This window comes from Megalobrama amblycephala, linkage group LG15 (genome assembly GCF_018812025.1).
Source record: "Megalobrama amblycephala isolate DHTTF-2021 linkage group LG15, ASM1881202v1, whole genome shotgun sequence".
In the NCBI taxonomy this organism is placed as follows: domain Eukaryota; kingdom Metazoa; phylum Chordata; class Actinopteri; order Cypriniformes; family Xenocyprididae; genus Megalobrama; species Megalobrama amblycephala.
In genome coordinates, this window is record NC_063058.1 from 36,116,259 (window position 1) to 36,129,774 (window position 13,516).

The following is a 13,516-nucleotide window of genomic DNA, read 5'->3' on the forward strand; positions in this document are numbered from 1 at the left end:
GTCAAGACAGTAGGATTCTTGGGACAAACGCAGCTAATTCCAATGACGGCACCAGTCAACATGAAAATCAAAGACACTGAAATAAGAATCCCAGTTTTAGTATCAGAACAAACACCAGTCAATCTTTTAGGAAGAGATGCAATATGCAAGCTAAAACTGCAAATATGGTGTTCTCCTGAGGGAATATACGTAGACAATGAAGGGATCCGACAAATGACTGTAGTAGGAGGGCATGACACACAAGAACCAAAAGCAAACATATATTGGTTGGGAAATTTAGAACAGGAAGTGGGGAAAACCATTAATAAATGGGGAAGTTATATAAGGGAACAGCTTAGGAACCCAAAAATGCCAGACACTGAATTTCATTGTACAATGATATACGATCCATTTAGGGATCCCAAATTGGAAGAGAAATGGCTAGGAGAGACAGCGCACCAAGAAATACCCCTGACTTCAGAAAATTTAATAATAGGGCCTATGGGAGCAGCATTACAAATCCAAGAATGCAGCTTCATTAATAATTGGTTTAAAGTAGAAAAATCAACCCCACATGTTACTATATATATGAATGAAGGGTGTCGACCAGAAGATTTGGGACCAATGATGTTACATGCGAAAGGGAGAAAATGGGAAGCTACAGAAAATCCTTTTATTTCCCAAACATCAGATATGATGTATCTCAAAATTCTGTGTCCTACTAAAATGATAGGCATTCCAAAAATAATAGTTGAAACCACAGAAAAGAAAAAGAAATTAAATTCTAAATTGGATGATTTAATGATAGAAATGGAACAAAAAGTACCACAAGAATTGTGGTCTAAACATGACACCGATGTGGGTTTGGTGAAATCTGCAAATCCAGTTAGGATCAGGATTAAACCAGGAGTTAATTTACCTAGAAAACAACAATACCCACTGAAACCAGAAGCCGTAGAGGGCATTAGAAAAACGATTGAGGGGCTAATTAAAGCGGGTGTGTTAGTTGAAACAATTAGCCGTTGTAACACACCCATTCTACCAATTGAAAAGGCCAACAAAACAAAATGGAGGCTAGTACATGATTTAAGAGCAGTGAATGAAGTAGTGGAAGATTGTCCCGCTGAAGTTCCAAATCCCCATACACTATTGACAAATGTTCCGCCTGCTGCTAATTATTTCACAGTCCTTGATCTTTGTAATGCATTTTTCAGCATTCCATTAGCGAAAGAAAGCAGACACCTTTTTTCCTTCACCTACCAAGGTAAACAGTATACATACACCAGAATGCCCCAAGGATTTAAACACTCACCACATGTGTTTAATCAGGTTTTAAAGGTTGATTTAGAAGATCTAAGACTGGATAGCACATTGATACAATATGTGGATGATTTGCTGATTTGTTCAGCAACACTAGAACAATGTCATCAGGATTCTATTAAGGTGCTCACCAAATTAGCAGAAGGTGGCCATAAATGCTCAAAACAAAAATTGCAATATTGTTTGCCACAAGTAGAATACTTGGGGCGAATTATTGCACACAAAACAAAGGCAATATCCCCAAGCCAATTAGAAGGCATTAGCAAAGCGCCACAACCACAAACAGTGGGACAAATGATGACATTTTTGGGTATGACAGGGTTCAGTGCTGATTGGATAGAGGATTATGCTGTCAAGACAGCTCCATTACAAACTCTGATGAAACAAGTAGGTCATCAGAATCTGAGAGCACAATTAACGTGGGATATTGAGGCATTGATAGCTTTTGAAACACTGAAGAAGGAGCTTCAAACTGCTCCTGCTCTCGCGACACCAGATTATGATAAGATATTCCATCTATATGTCGCTGACAGAAAAGATGGATATGCTTCAGCTGTCCTAATGCAAGAAACATGTAGTGGCAGAAAAAAGCAACCAATTGCCTATTATTGCACCAAATTGGATAATGTGGCACAAGGCTACCCGCCATGCTATCAACAAGGGCTGGCAGCTGTATATTTTGCATATGATAAGGCCTCCACTGTGACAATGGGCTACCCAGTCATTATTTATACTCATCACAAGGTTGCTGAACTATTGGAGAGAGGGAGATTTGTCCTAACACAGGCTAGATGTTTAACATACTCTACCTTACTAACCTACTCTGACATTACTATAAAACAATGCACAACAACAAACCCAGCAAATTTTATCCCTTTGGAAGGGGAGGGAACCCCACACGAATGTGTGACAGACTCTTTGGCATTTACTCGCCTGAGACCCGATCTAGAGTCAACACCAATTATTGATGTAAATGTAGAGTACTTTGTAGATGGATCATGTTTCAGAGATCATTTGGGAAATCATGCTGGATTTGCTGTTGTTAAAAGAGAAGATGATGACTTTGTTCCAGTTGTGTTGCAGCATTGTGAACAACCATGTTCGGCACAACTGGCGGAACTGAGGGCTTTAACTGAGGCATGCTTGTTGGCAAAGAATCAAGTAGCTAATATCTATACTGACTCGACATATGCCCATGGGGTATGCCATTTATTTGGAGCAGTATGGAAGCAAAGAGGGTTCAAAAAGAGTGATGGAACGCCAATACAACATGGAGATCAAATTATTCAATTAATTTCAGCTATGATGTACCCAACAAGATTGGCCATTATTAAGTGCCAAGCTCACAAAGAAGGTAATGATTTTATCATCAAAGGAAACAATTCCGCAGATTCATTTGCCAAGCAGGCCTCAGGATGTCAATTAGCAGTAATGGCACCATCAGTTTTAATCCAACCCATTCCAACGATAGAAAATATAACTGAAATGCAAAACAGAGCAACCCCTTATGAAGTAACAATATGGCAACAAAGGGGTGTAACAAGAGATGCAAATGGTGTTTGGCGCTCTCATGAAGGATACGTGATAGCCCCAAACCCCTTGTTAACCATTTTGATAACAGATGCGCATGGGTTTGACCATTGCGCGAGGGGGGAGATCTTGAAAAAGATAAAAAGACAGGGATTTTGGTCTCCATATTTACAACAAAGAATTGATGAATTTTTGAGTGAATGTGAAATTTGTGCTCAAAACAATATTAAAAAAGGAATATCAACACCATTAGGCTCGATACCACTGCCAGAAGGTCCTTTTAAACATTTGGTGTTAGACTATGCGGACATGATAAAATCTGTAAGGGGAAAAAGATACATGTTAGTGGTGATAGATCGATTCAGTAGGTGGGTGGAAGCAGAACCTTCAGCAGATCAAGGAGCTCAAACAGTAATCAAATTTCTGACCAGAGAAGTTATTCCAAGATTTGGCATACCATCTCAGATTAGCTCTGACAATGGCTCAGCATTCATCCAAAAAGCAGTAAAAACAGTAATGCAGAAACTAAGAATGAAACAACGTTTTGGTTGCGTCTATAGACCAGAATCCCAGGGTATCGTTGAAAGGGTTAACTCGACTCTTAAAGCCAAGATTAGCAAAATTTGTGCTGACACTAAACTAAATTGGGTAGAGGCATTGCCTCTGGCGTTAATGAATTATCGAATGCAAACGAATAGGATCACCAATCTGACTCCACATGAGATGTTAACAGGGAGACTCATGCCTGCTCCTCATTTAAGAGGTCCATATAAAGGACCACCCTTAGAGCAGCTCCAAAATGAACTCAGAGTTTACATGAGACAATTAACTGCTATACATGAAGCCATTTATACACAGGAGCAGAACAGGGGACCTAAAGAGGAAGAGGAAGTACCCTGTCCAGTAGTTCCAGGAGACCAGGTATATCTGAGAGTCTTTAGGAGACGGTGGAATGAACCAAGACGAGAAGGACCTTACACTGTAGTGAGAGCAACTCCAACAGCAGTACAGGTAGAAGGTAGCACGACTTGGTATCATTTGAATCACTGCACAAGAGTTCCAAGGCTGAGACCAAGGGGAGGAGTAGAGCAGTGTGAACAAGACGAACATGGGATGGAGGCGGAACATGCTAGAGAAAATAATACTGTTGATGAACATCATTCTAGGGCAGCTGAATGAGTCCGGAGATGAAATGCAGATACAGGATGGTCTCCCACCGCCAATGGACACAGAACAGGAAGGTGAGAGAGATCTTGACATTGATCTTAGTGTTGGTACACATGCTGCAATGCCTCCCTCAGACTCAAGGACTCCAGCAGACCTCTCACCTGATCGAGGACCTTCAGCCAATAGACATCAGCAGGAAGAGTTTGACAACATCGACCTCCCAGACATCGACTTCCCAAACATCGACTTACCAGACATCGACTTCTCAGACTTCGACTTTGCAGGGCTTGACTTGCCAGATATTGACTGGGGTCAACCATCTTAATGTGGCCAACTTAACACAAGCCCCTGATGGATCATTCACCAAGGCCATGAAGAAGCTGAAAGGCCTGAGAAAAGAAGTATTTGAAAATGCAGGAAAAGACAGACATATTGGGGAATGGTTTGACTCAATAATAGGGTCATGGAAAGAATGGATGACCAAGGTGGGAATAATAATAGCAGTGGCTGTTGCTATTTTTGTGTTGTTGTTCTGTTGTATTGTGCCTTTTCTCAGATCAATGATGGCCAATGCAGCTGCCAAACAGATGATCAATGTATCTGTAAGACGATCTGGAGTCGATATCGGATGCACCAACACTGGAGTGTATCCAATTGGTCCAGGGCTGGATGAACTGGACGAGTTTCTGTAAGACCGACTACATAAAGAGATGGAAGGGGTGCCTTTTTTTTATTTTTATCAAAGAGTTTGATCATGTTTTTGGTGAGAAAGGGAGTTAGCTACTTCATGTCTTTTCTTTGGGGAAAAAACAAAGTAAGTAATTTAGAACATGGGTAGAGTAGGCAGTTAGTAAATGGGTGTTTTGTTTATTATTTTGGCTTAAAACCCTCTTCCTGTTTTTATTTTCGTTTTTATCTTTTATTGTTATGTTTTTTCAAGTTATTATACTTATATTAAACTACCTGAATGAGAGGGGACGACTGAGGGTTTGAAGCAGGTCATTGCCCGTGTTACGAGGTGATGCAACCAGATTTAAAGGGAAATGACAAAGAATGTTTTCTTATATTTCATTTATTACTATACTCATTTATTTACTCATCATTACTTTGAAATTATAATGTGTACTCACTAACCTACTGAAAAGTCCAATGGAACTCAAAAGAAGAAAGGATCGACGAGCACAACAGTGCTTGGCAGCCTGGGCAGACTCTACTGGTGGTTTAAAAACCCGCTGTCAGCCCCAACACCAGATAGTGCCCTAGGCAGGACCAGGGTACCTCTGGCAACGGTGGAGCAGCCCAGATAGCGCTCCAGGCCACCGGAAGCGCCTGAGAGTTCCTCTGACACCATGGGAGAACCAGTGGACCAAAATTAATATTTTTAAAATAATAATCTATATTAACCATAATGAGTTTAATCACTGATATATTCTACATAACCATGACAACCATGGGCAAGGCCAAGATTTTCCACGCACATGCTTTAACACAAATTGTTGATTTAGGTTTGATTTTGTTGACCCCCTAGAGTGTTTAGTTAGAGAGGCGGAGCCTTTTACACTTCCCTAGTAAAAATTGTGGGCAGTGATGTTTGACTCTGACCTCTTCTGGAGTGCAGTCACATAAGGAAGCCATTTGGTAGTGAAAAGGAGGACCACTATTGGTCCTAAGATGGAAGATGAGAGGGCTGACTTGTGAGGTTGCACTCTGGGAAAAGGGAAATGGAAGTGGGAATTAAGAGATTCCCAGAGGGGGGATATGATGGAGTATTTTATCCATCCTATAGAAAACAATTGTGGAATATTTTATCCATCCTATAGAAAACAATTGTGGAATATTTTATCCATCCTATAGAAATCAATTGTAGAATTTGTTCGCCTACTATAAAAGCTAGAAGTGTTTTGAGGCCTCTTGGCCTTTGTAACTGTAAGGGTCAAACAAGTTTCTGAGCGTATTTTGTTGGTAATTTTCCACCAGACAACAGGTGGCTGTGAAATGAACAAGACCATTATTATGGGTGTCACGTGAAGGCTTCTTGTCTCTGGGGAGTGTTGACTGGTTTGATACAATGTTTCATTTGGCCAATGGGAAAAGGGTTGACCATCAAATTGGCAGAAGGCCCATGAGAAATGAAGTCAAAAGATGTACAGTAGCTGGAAGCTGGTCACCCTTACTAAGAAAATTCTCTTACATAAGCAACACCTGCAATTATATTAGTGATGTGTCTATGGCAGAAAGGTCGGGGAGTACATGGAAAGGAGGTGTGAGGGGAGAGCACGTGTAAGTGAGAATATGGGAAAATGTAAGAGCAAATAATACCAGCCAATGATATTAATTTGGTGTGTTTTAAGAGATAAGAAAAAGCCAATGATATTAATTTGGTGTGTTTTAAGAGATAAGAAAAATGTATAAAACTATGCCCCAGCTAAGGGAGCCTCAGATGCGGAGCTGGCATCTCACTTTGTTGTTTGACAATAAAGTTAAATACTTCTGAGACCTGGAACTTCGACTCTGTGAGTTTTTCTGAGACCTGAAACTTAGACTCTGCAAGTTTTTCTTCGAGACCAGATCTGAAGGGACAAAAAGACATCGAATCTGCCACGACACCTGATGCTTGTAACGTGTGTGCGCGTATTCATGAGCAATATAAGTTTGTTTCTTTTGGGTTTCATATATTGTATTTGATTGTTCATTTGTGTGGCTTATTTTCATTTAAGTGTTTGTATTTCTGTTCTTGTTTAGAGACCACACACACATACCCATACCTACCCCTACTCCTATTCATATGATGTTTTCCCTGCTCATCTTTGTTCTGTCTGCTCCAATGGAATAATAAAAGTGGTCATATGGAACTCTACTGGACTCGTGTGTTCTTGTCGACATCCCAGCTGGACTCAAGCCAGCTATCCCTTAAAGCCCAAACTCCTTTACATGGTCCTTCGAGCCGTAGCCTCTTTGATTATCAGCAGGATATGTCCAGTCAGTCTCTGCCATCCCTTTCTCACACTGATTGACCATGTTGCCAGATTCAGCTCCCTGCACGCTATGATGATTTTGTGATGCAACCTCCTACCTCATCACATCCACCATTGACTGGTGGTGAGTTTTCCCCTGAGGATGGTGGAGCACAGTATTATCCACAGAAAGAGGAAGCCACAGATGAGGAACCATTTGTTGAAGAAATGACTCATCCTCCTACTGTACCTCCTCCAGCAGTCACAGAACCTGACCGTCAGACTGAACTCCTTCAGCAGTTGATTACAGAAGTTAAGATGCAAGGTAGATTATTCCAACAGTGTATGAATGCAGGTGGCTCTTTAGATGCTTCAAGGTCCTCCCCTTATGAACATTCAACTCGTTTTTAATCCACCACCTAGTAGCATTGCTCAATTTTCTCCTCAAAATCAAGTTCCTTACCAGCTTATATCTCCACCTCCTGTATGTCACAACTCCTCTGCTCAGATTCTACCTGCAACCTCATCTGCTGGTCTTAATCCGCCACATGCCTCATTTCAAGCCTCCCATGTTCCAACATTGTCAGCTCCTGTGCTTCAGTCAGCTGTGCCCCAACTTTTGGGTACAGTAGGTGGCCATCCAAAGCGGTGTTTCTACCGCCGCGTCGCAAAGTGCATTTGCAGCTTTTGACCGCTGAGTGGCGTTTTAACCACATGTTATCCAACCAATGCATCCAAGCACATTTATCTTTATGCAAAATGTCAATTTTCTCACATATTAGGCCTATATTTATCACAAATAAATTTTTTATTTATATTTTAAACTCCTTTAATAAAACAGCATGGATTTTTGACACGCACATACTTTGTTATTTGTTACCTGTCCTTTATTTGACAGATAACTACTTATAAAAATATAGCCTATCTGTTTGGACACTGATTAAGAAATTGTTGCATGTTTCATGAATTATATCTTCACTTATATTTCACTGAATAATTTCGCTCCCATTATTAAGGCACGATTTAGCTAAATCATTAAAACTAAAAAGAATGGACGGATTAATAAAACGTCATAAAAAACTGCAACTCCTGCAGCCGCATTTAAATGCAGGAGTGTATTCTATTCCTTAAAATATCAAATTCAGAAACAACACATTCCAGCGGATAGATCGCCTCTTATTTAACACAGACCTAGGAATGTATTATCGAATTGAGATATTTCTTTCTTTTTAGGTACAATTATTCGCTGAGTTTAAGTTCACTTTTGAGATGTTTCAAGTTCTCGCAGAGAGACAGCTGAAAGCGCACCCTGTTTTTTATTTTATTTCATTTTATTTTATTTTTCAAAAGTACAAGGTTTTGTTGTTATTGTGAGCGTACACGAATAAAAGTAGACCATTTGTAGTCTTGCACTAATCTGTAGGCTATCGCCAAAAATGACGGAAGGCCTGTTTTAAGTTGTTTCAGCTGTCATGAGGAGAAAATCCATCAGAACACGCCGGCGCTTTCGTCGGCCAGAGGGATAAAAATGTAGCCAATTTAGTTTCATATTTATATTTAAATATTGGGCTATAGCCTAATATATTTTTTTTTAATATGTCACCAATGTTGATTATGATAAGTGAATAGCATGACGGATGCGCAATGTTGGGAGACAAATGCAGCGGGTCATGAGTTTGACCACTTCATTAAGTTTTGTTTTATAGTAAGTCTTTCTTTAAAACGAATTTCGTTTTGTAGAAATTGTATCTTAATTTCAATCAATGTTTCATCAACCAATTATTAATAATTAGGAAGAAAACCATGAACGTCGGGTGTGGAATGGATTGAAGTGCGTAACAAACTAACATGTTTCCGCGGCCTTTGAATAAGGCTGAAGCAATAGACGTCTTTCTGTTTTTATTAAATTTCTTAAATACATGCCTTTATTACTTAATTAATTGATAAGATGTTTTGGTCTAACAATATATTTTAGGTGGTCTAAATTCTAAGTTAGACACAAATTTGCGTATAGGCTAGGCTATATAAGGTTCCCTTCTAGACAAGCGCGTAAATTGCTGTTTCGGCCACAAATTTTCAGTAATTTCGATCAGTGCATCAAATGATATAGGCCTAAACTAAATTCATGTATTTACAGTAAAAGAATAAAGAAATAGCCCAACTCTAGACTTATTGGCTAGGATATTTTTACGTTTGGGCAATATATAATAATAATAATAATAATAATATCTCAGCAAAGACCGAACATATTTATTTTGTCTCGGCACACAACCGCTAACAGTGTTCCAGTTGGCCAGGGGCCCAGATGATAAATTTAACCTCCTTTGAGTCTGTTAATTATCACCACCCCGGTGGCATTGGGGGTGACTTCGTTCCCCTCTAGTGGCTGGCCGGTGTTCCTTTCGGTTCCCTGGCCTCATTCCCTTACAGGGACCACTTTATCTGCGGAAAATTCGGTCTCAGGTGTCTCTAGCAGTCTTGGTAGGCCTTCTTTCTCTGAAAGGCCTTCTTTAGGCTCAGCTTTGGCTGTTGGCCATAGGGAATGCTGTCACTGACCAGAGGGGGAGTTGCTATGCAGTTTCTACGAAAACTGCCTTTCTTGTCTCAGCCATTCTTTGGCATGCACTCTTCTCAAGCATGGCGGTGTGGGTATATCGTTCCCCATTGCGTAATCAACGCAGAGTTGAAGTTCCCTTTGAAAGGGAATGTCTCAGGTTACGTATGTAACCATGGTTCCCTGAGAACAGGGAACGAGACTCTGCGTTTCCTTGCCATGCTTCGGGCTGCCTGTGGAACAGTCCCTCAAGACGATGGATACTGACTGCTTCCCTAGGCACTCCTTTTATACTTCCGGGTTGCGCCATACGACGTCATAGGCTGTCGCCGGCCAATAAGGATTGGAGTTGTTGGATAGTTGGCTTTCGAACACCGAGTCACATGGACATTCCCCCATTGCGTAATCAACGCAGAGTCTCGTTCCCTGTTCTCAGGGAACCATGGTTACATACGTAACCTGAGACGTTTTTATTTACTTCTGTTTGCAAAAGTGTTGGCAGAAGTAATAGAAGCAGCAGCAGTACAGTAGTTGCGTTAGGTTGATAACCTTTAAAAGGTAGATTCACAAAGAAAACAAAACAAAATATGCATTAATATAAATAAAGATATTTAAACTAACATTTAACCACCATTAATCACAATCAACATATTAACTATAATCAATTAAATCAAATGCCTTGAAAGTATTATGTTATAGTAACTTTCAACTTAATTACTCAACACAAATTATACAAAGCTTAGCATCGATCAGTACTATAACAAGTTCCATCAAATAAGTTGAAACACAATAATGACATTTTAAAGTTGATATTTTACATTAGCATAATTGTTGAAGTAATTAATGTTCATACCAGTTGCGTATTCAGGCTTGAATTTGAGCTGAATGAGTGAAAGTCATTTGTCTGTCTCCAAAATTTTCCACCTGCATGTGCTCTCAGAGGTGCACCGCTATATTGTTCCCCTCTGGAAACACAACCTATTGGGTTCCAGCTTAGCCACCACACTGCCCTCTTCAGGATTTATTTATTTATTTATTTATTTATTTTTAACTTGAGGAACTTAAAGTGAATATTCACTTTTTCTTAATGCAACAATATTTCATAAGAATACAGGTAAAAATCATATGAAAAATTAAAATTTCCACAACAGTACTAAACATAGTAAAACAAGGTTATGTACTCCAGTTCGCTCAGTAGGCCCCGTTATTCAACAGAGTGGTCCAAACCTCAGTAGAGAGCAGGGACGTGCATGTCCTACACTCCGAACTGAACACTATGCTGGCAAAAGGAGCCATAGAAATGGTTCCTCAGGGTCAATTTTCCAAAGAGCTCTTTATCTCCCAGCCAACTTATCTCGTTCCTGGGAATTATTCTCAAATCAACCTGCATGAGGGCCGTGGTCTCGCCAGAGCGATCCCTGGCCATTCAGCAGCTCACAAAAACTTTCACGCCCGGATCCTCTCTGCCGCTCAGAATGTTTCAGAGGATGCTAGGTCTCATGGGCTCAGCATCACCAGCCCTGCAGTTGGGTCTGCTTCATATGTGCCCACTACAGTTCTGGCTGAAACCGCGGGTCCAGTCCCAAGCCTGGCAGCATGGTCTCTGCTCGCTCAAAGTGAATCAGGCGTGCGTTGCAACCCTGGCTCCTTGGATGAACCCCTGCTGGTTCAAACAGGGCGAGGCTTTAGGGACGATGTGCAAGAGGAAAGTCGTTTTCACAGATGCTTCGAAAATGGGATGGGGAGCTCTGTGCGATGGTCACCCAGCCTTCGGTGCTTGGACGAGCCAAGAGAGCAAACTTCATATCAACTGCCTGGAAATGATGGCGGTGTATCTAGCTCTCCAATCCTTCCTCTCTCTCTTGGCGGGACACCACGTCCTGGTCAGATCAGACAATATGACAGTGGTGTCCTTGATAAATCGCCAGGGCGGGCTCTCATCCAAGCCCCTTTTCACTCTAGCGAGATCCATCCTAGAGTGGGCCCAGCACAGCCTGCTCTCACTCAGAGCAGTGCATATTCAGGGCATACTGAACAAAGGGGGTGGACATGTTGTCCCAGAGCAATGTCCCTCGGAGGAATGGTCGCTCCACCCCCTCGCAGTTCAGGAAATTTGGGATCTCTTCGGGAAGGCAGAGGTCGAACTCTTCGCCTCAGAAGACAACTTTCGTTGCCCAATTTACTTTTCAAAGACCAAGGATGCGCTGGCCCACGACTGGCCCAGCCTCCTCCTGTATGCTTTTCCCCCGGTCACTCTGATTCCCCAGGTTATCAGACGAATCAGGGAAGGTGCCCACAAAGTCCTCCTGGTGGCTCCCCTATGGAGGAGCCAACCATTGTTTTCGGACCTGTCTCAGATGGCGTCCATGGGGCCATGGCCAATTCCCCTGAGACGAGACATCCTCTCCCAAGCGGGAGGGACGATTTGGCACCCCAAACCTGAGCTGTGGGATCTCAATGTATGGCTTCTAGACGGGAGCCTTCAGGCCTCCCTGAAGATGTCCTGAACACTATCTCACAAGTCAGAGCTCTGTCAACGAGACATCTTTACTCCCTAAAATGGTCAGTCTTTGCTGCCTGGTGTACAGCCCAGGACAAGGACCCATTTACTTGTGACATATCTTTGATATTGTCTTTTCTTTCAGGACTAAATGGATAGGGACCCTCCTCTCTTGACTTCGGGCCTAACGACTCTAAAGTTGTCCTGAAACCGAGACATGGATATGTCCTGAAAGTCCTATCCACCCCCTTTAGGGCACAAATGGTCATTCTCTTTGCACTTCCTCCTTCCCAGGATGATCAGGAGTTGAACCTACTCTGTCCAGTCAGGGCCCTGAGGACTTACATCAATCGTTCCGCCTCTTTTCGTCAGTCGGAACAACTCTTTGTCTGCTTCGGTGGTCTTACGAAAGGTCTTCTGGACACGAAGCCCAGGTTATCCAGATGGATAGTCAATGCTATAGTGCTCGCTTACTCCTCTTTGGGCCTACAATGCCCCATAGGTGTTAGAGCACACTCCACGAGGGGCATGGCCTCTTCTTGGGCATGGTCCACTGGGGTGTCTATTGCGGAAATTTGTGAGGCGGCCGGCTGGGCCTCGCTGTCCACCTTTGTCAGATTTTATAATCTAGACGTCCCCGCATTACAGACGCAGGTTCTCTCTGCATAAGCCTCACTAATGCAATCAGCTTATGAGTACTCGTTTATGGCACTGACCAAAGTCCGGGTAATAACATATTTTTCCCTTTCCCTATGTAAGCTCTAGGCCCCAAGGGAGATCCAAGAATATATAGGAATGGGAGGATGACTATAATGTCCCCAAGTCCCCCATCTTCCGGGATATGTTATGCTATGTGCATCTGTGCGAGCCCTCCTCAGTGCTCCGCTCAGATGCTCTGTCGTTCCCCCTTCATAGCATGGCATGATTGTATTGATTGTATTGTATTGCATGGCATGACTGCCTAAAAAGGTAGACGACGCAGTACATAGTGTAGTATTGAAAGGGAACATACTCGGTTACTAACGTAACCACGGTTCCCTTAGATACGGAACGGAGTACTGCGTAACTTGCCGTGCTATTCGTAGGATGCCTCATGCCGTCGCTTCAATCGAATTAAATCAGTTTGCCAAGGCAAGACGGCCACTTATATAGCCCGGGACCCTACCCATTTTGGCGGGCTCGAGCAGGCTTGCTCGCCATTGGCTCGCGCGGCCCTGCCGTGCGTTCAGGTTTGTTTTCTTAAACTCCACGAACTAATGGTCATGCAGTTTCACTGCATGATTAAAAAAGGCTTCAGAATCTGTGAAAACAGGAGTTTACCTGTTGCGTCTTGCCTAAAAAGGCAGACGACCCAGTACGTAGTGTAGTATCGAAAGGGAACTGCCTTCCACTCATTCCATTAAACTTACACACAAACTACTTCCTTTCTCTGCCTATTTCTCTTCATCTTAGTCCTTTACTCCCTCACTCACTTACACATTCTTTTTTTGCTCTGTTGTAAGGTAGAAAGAG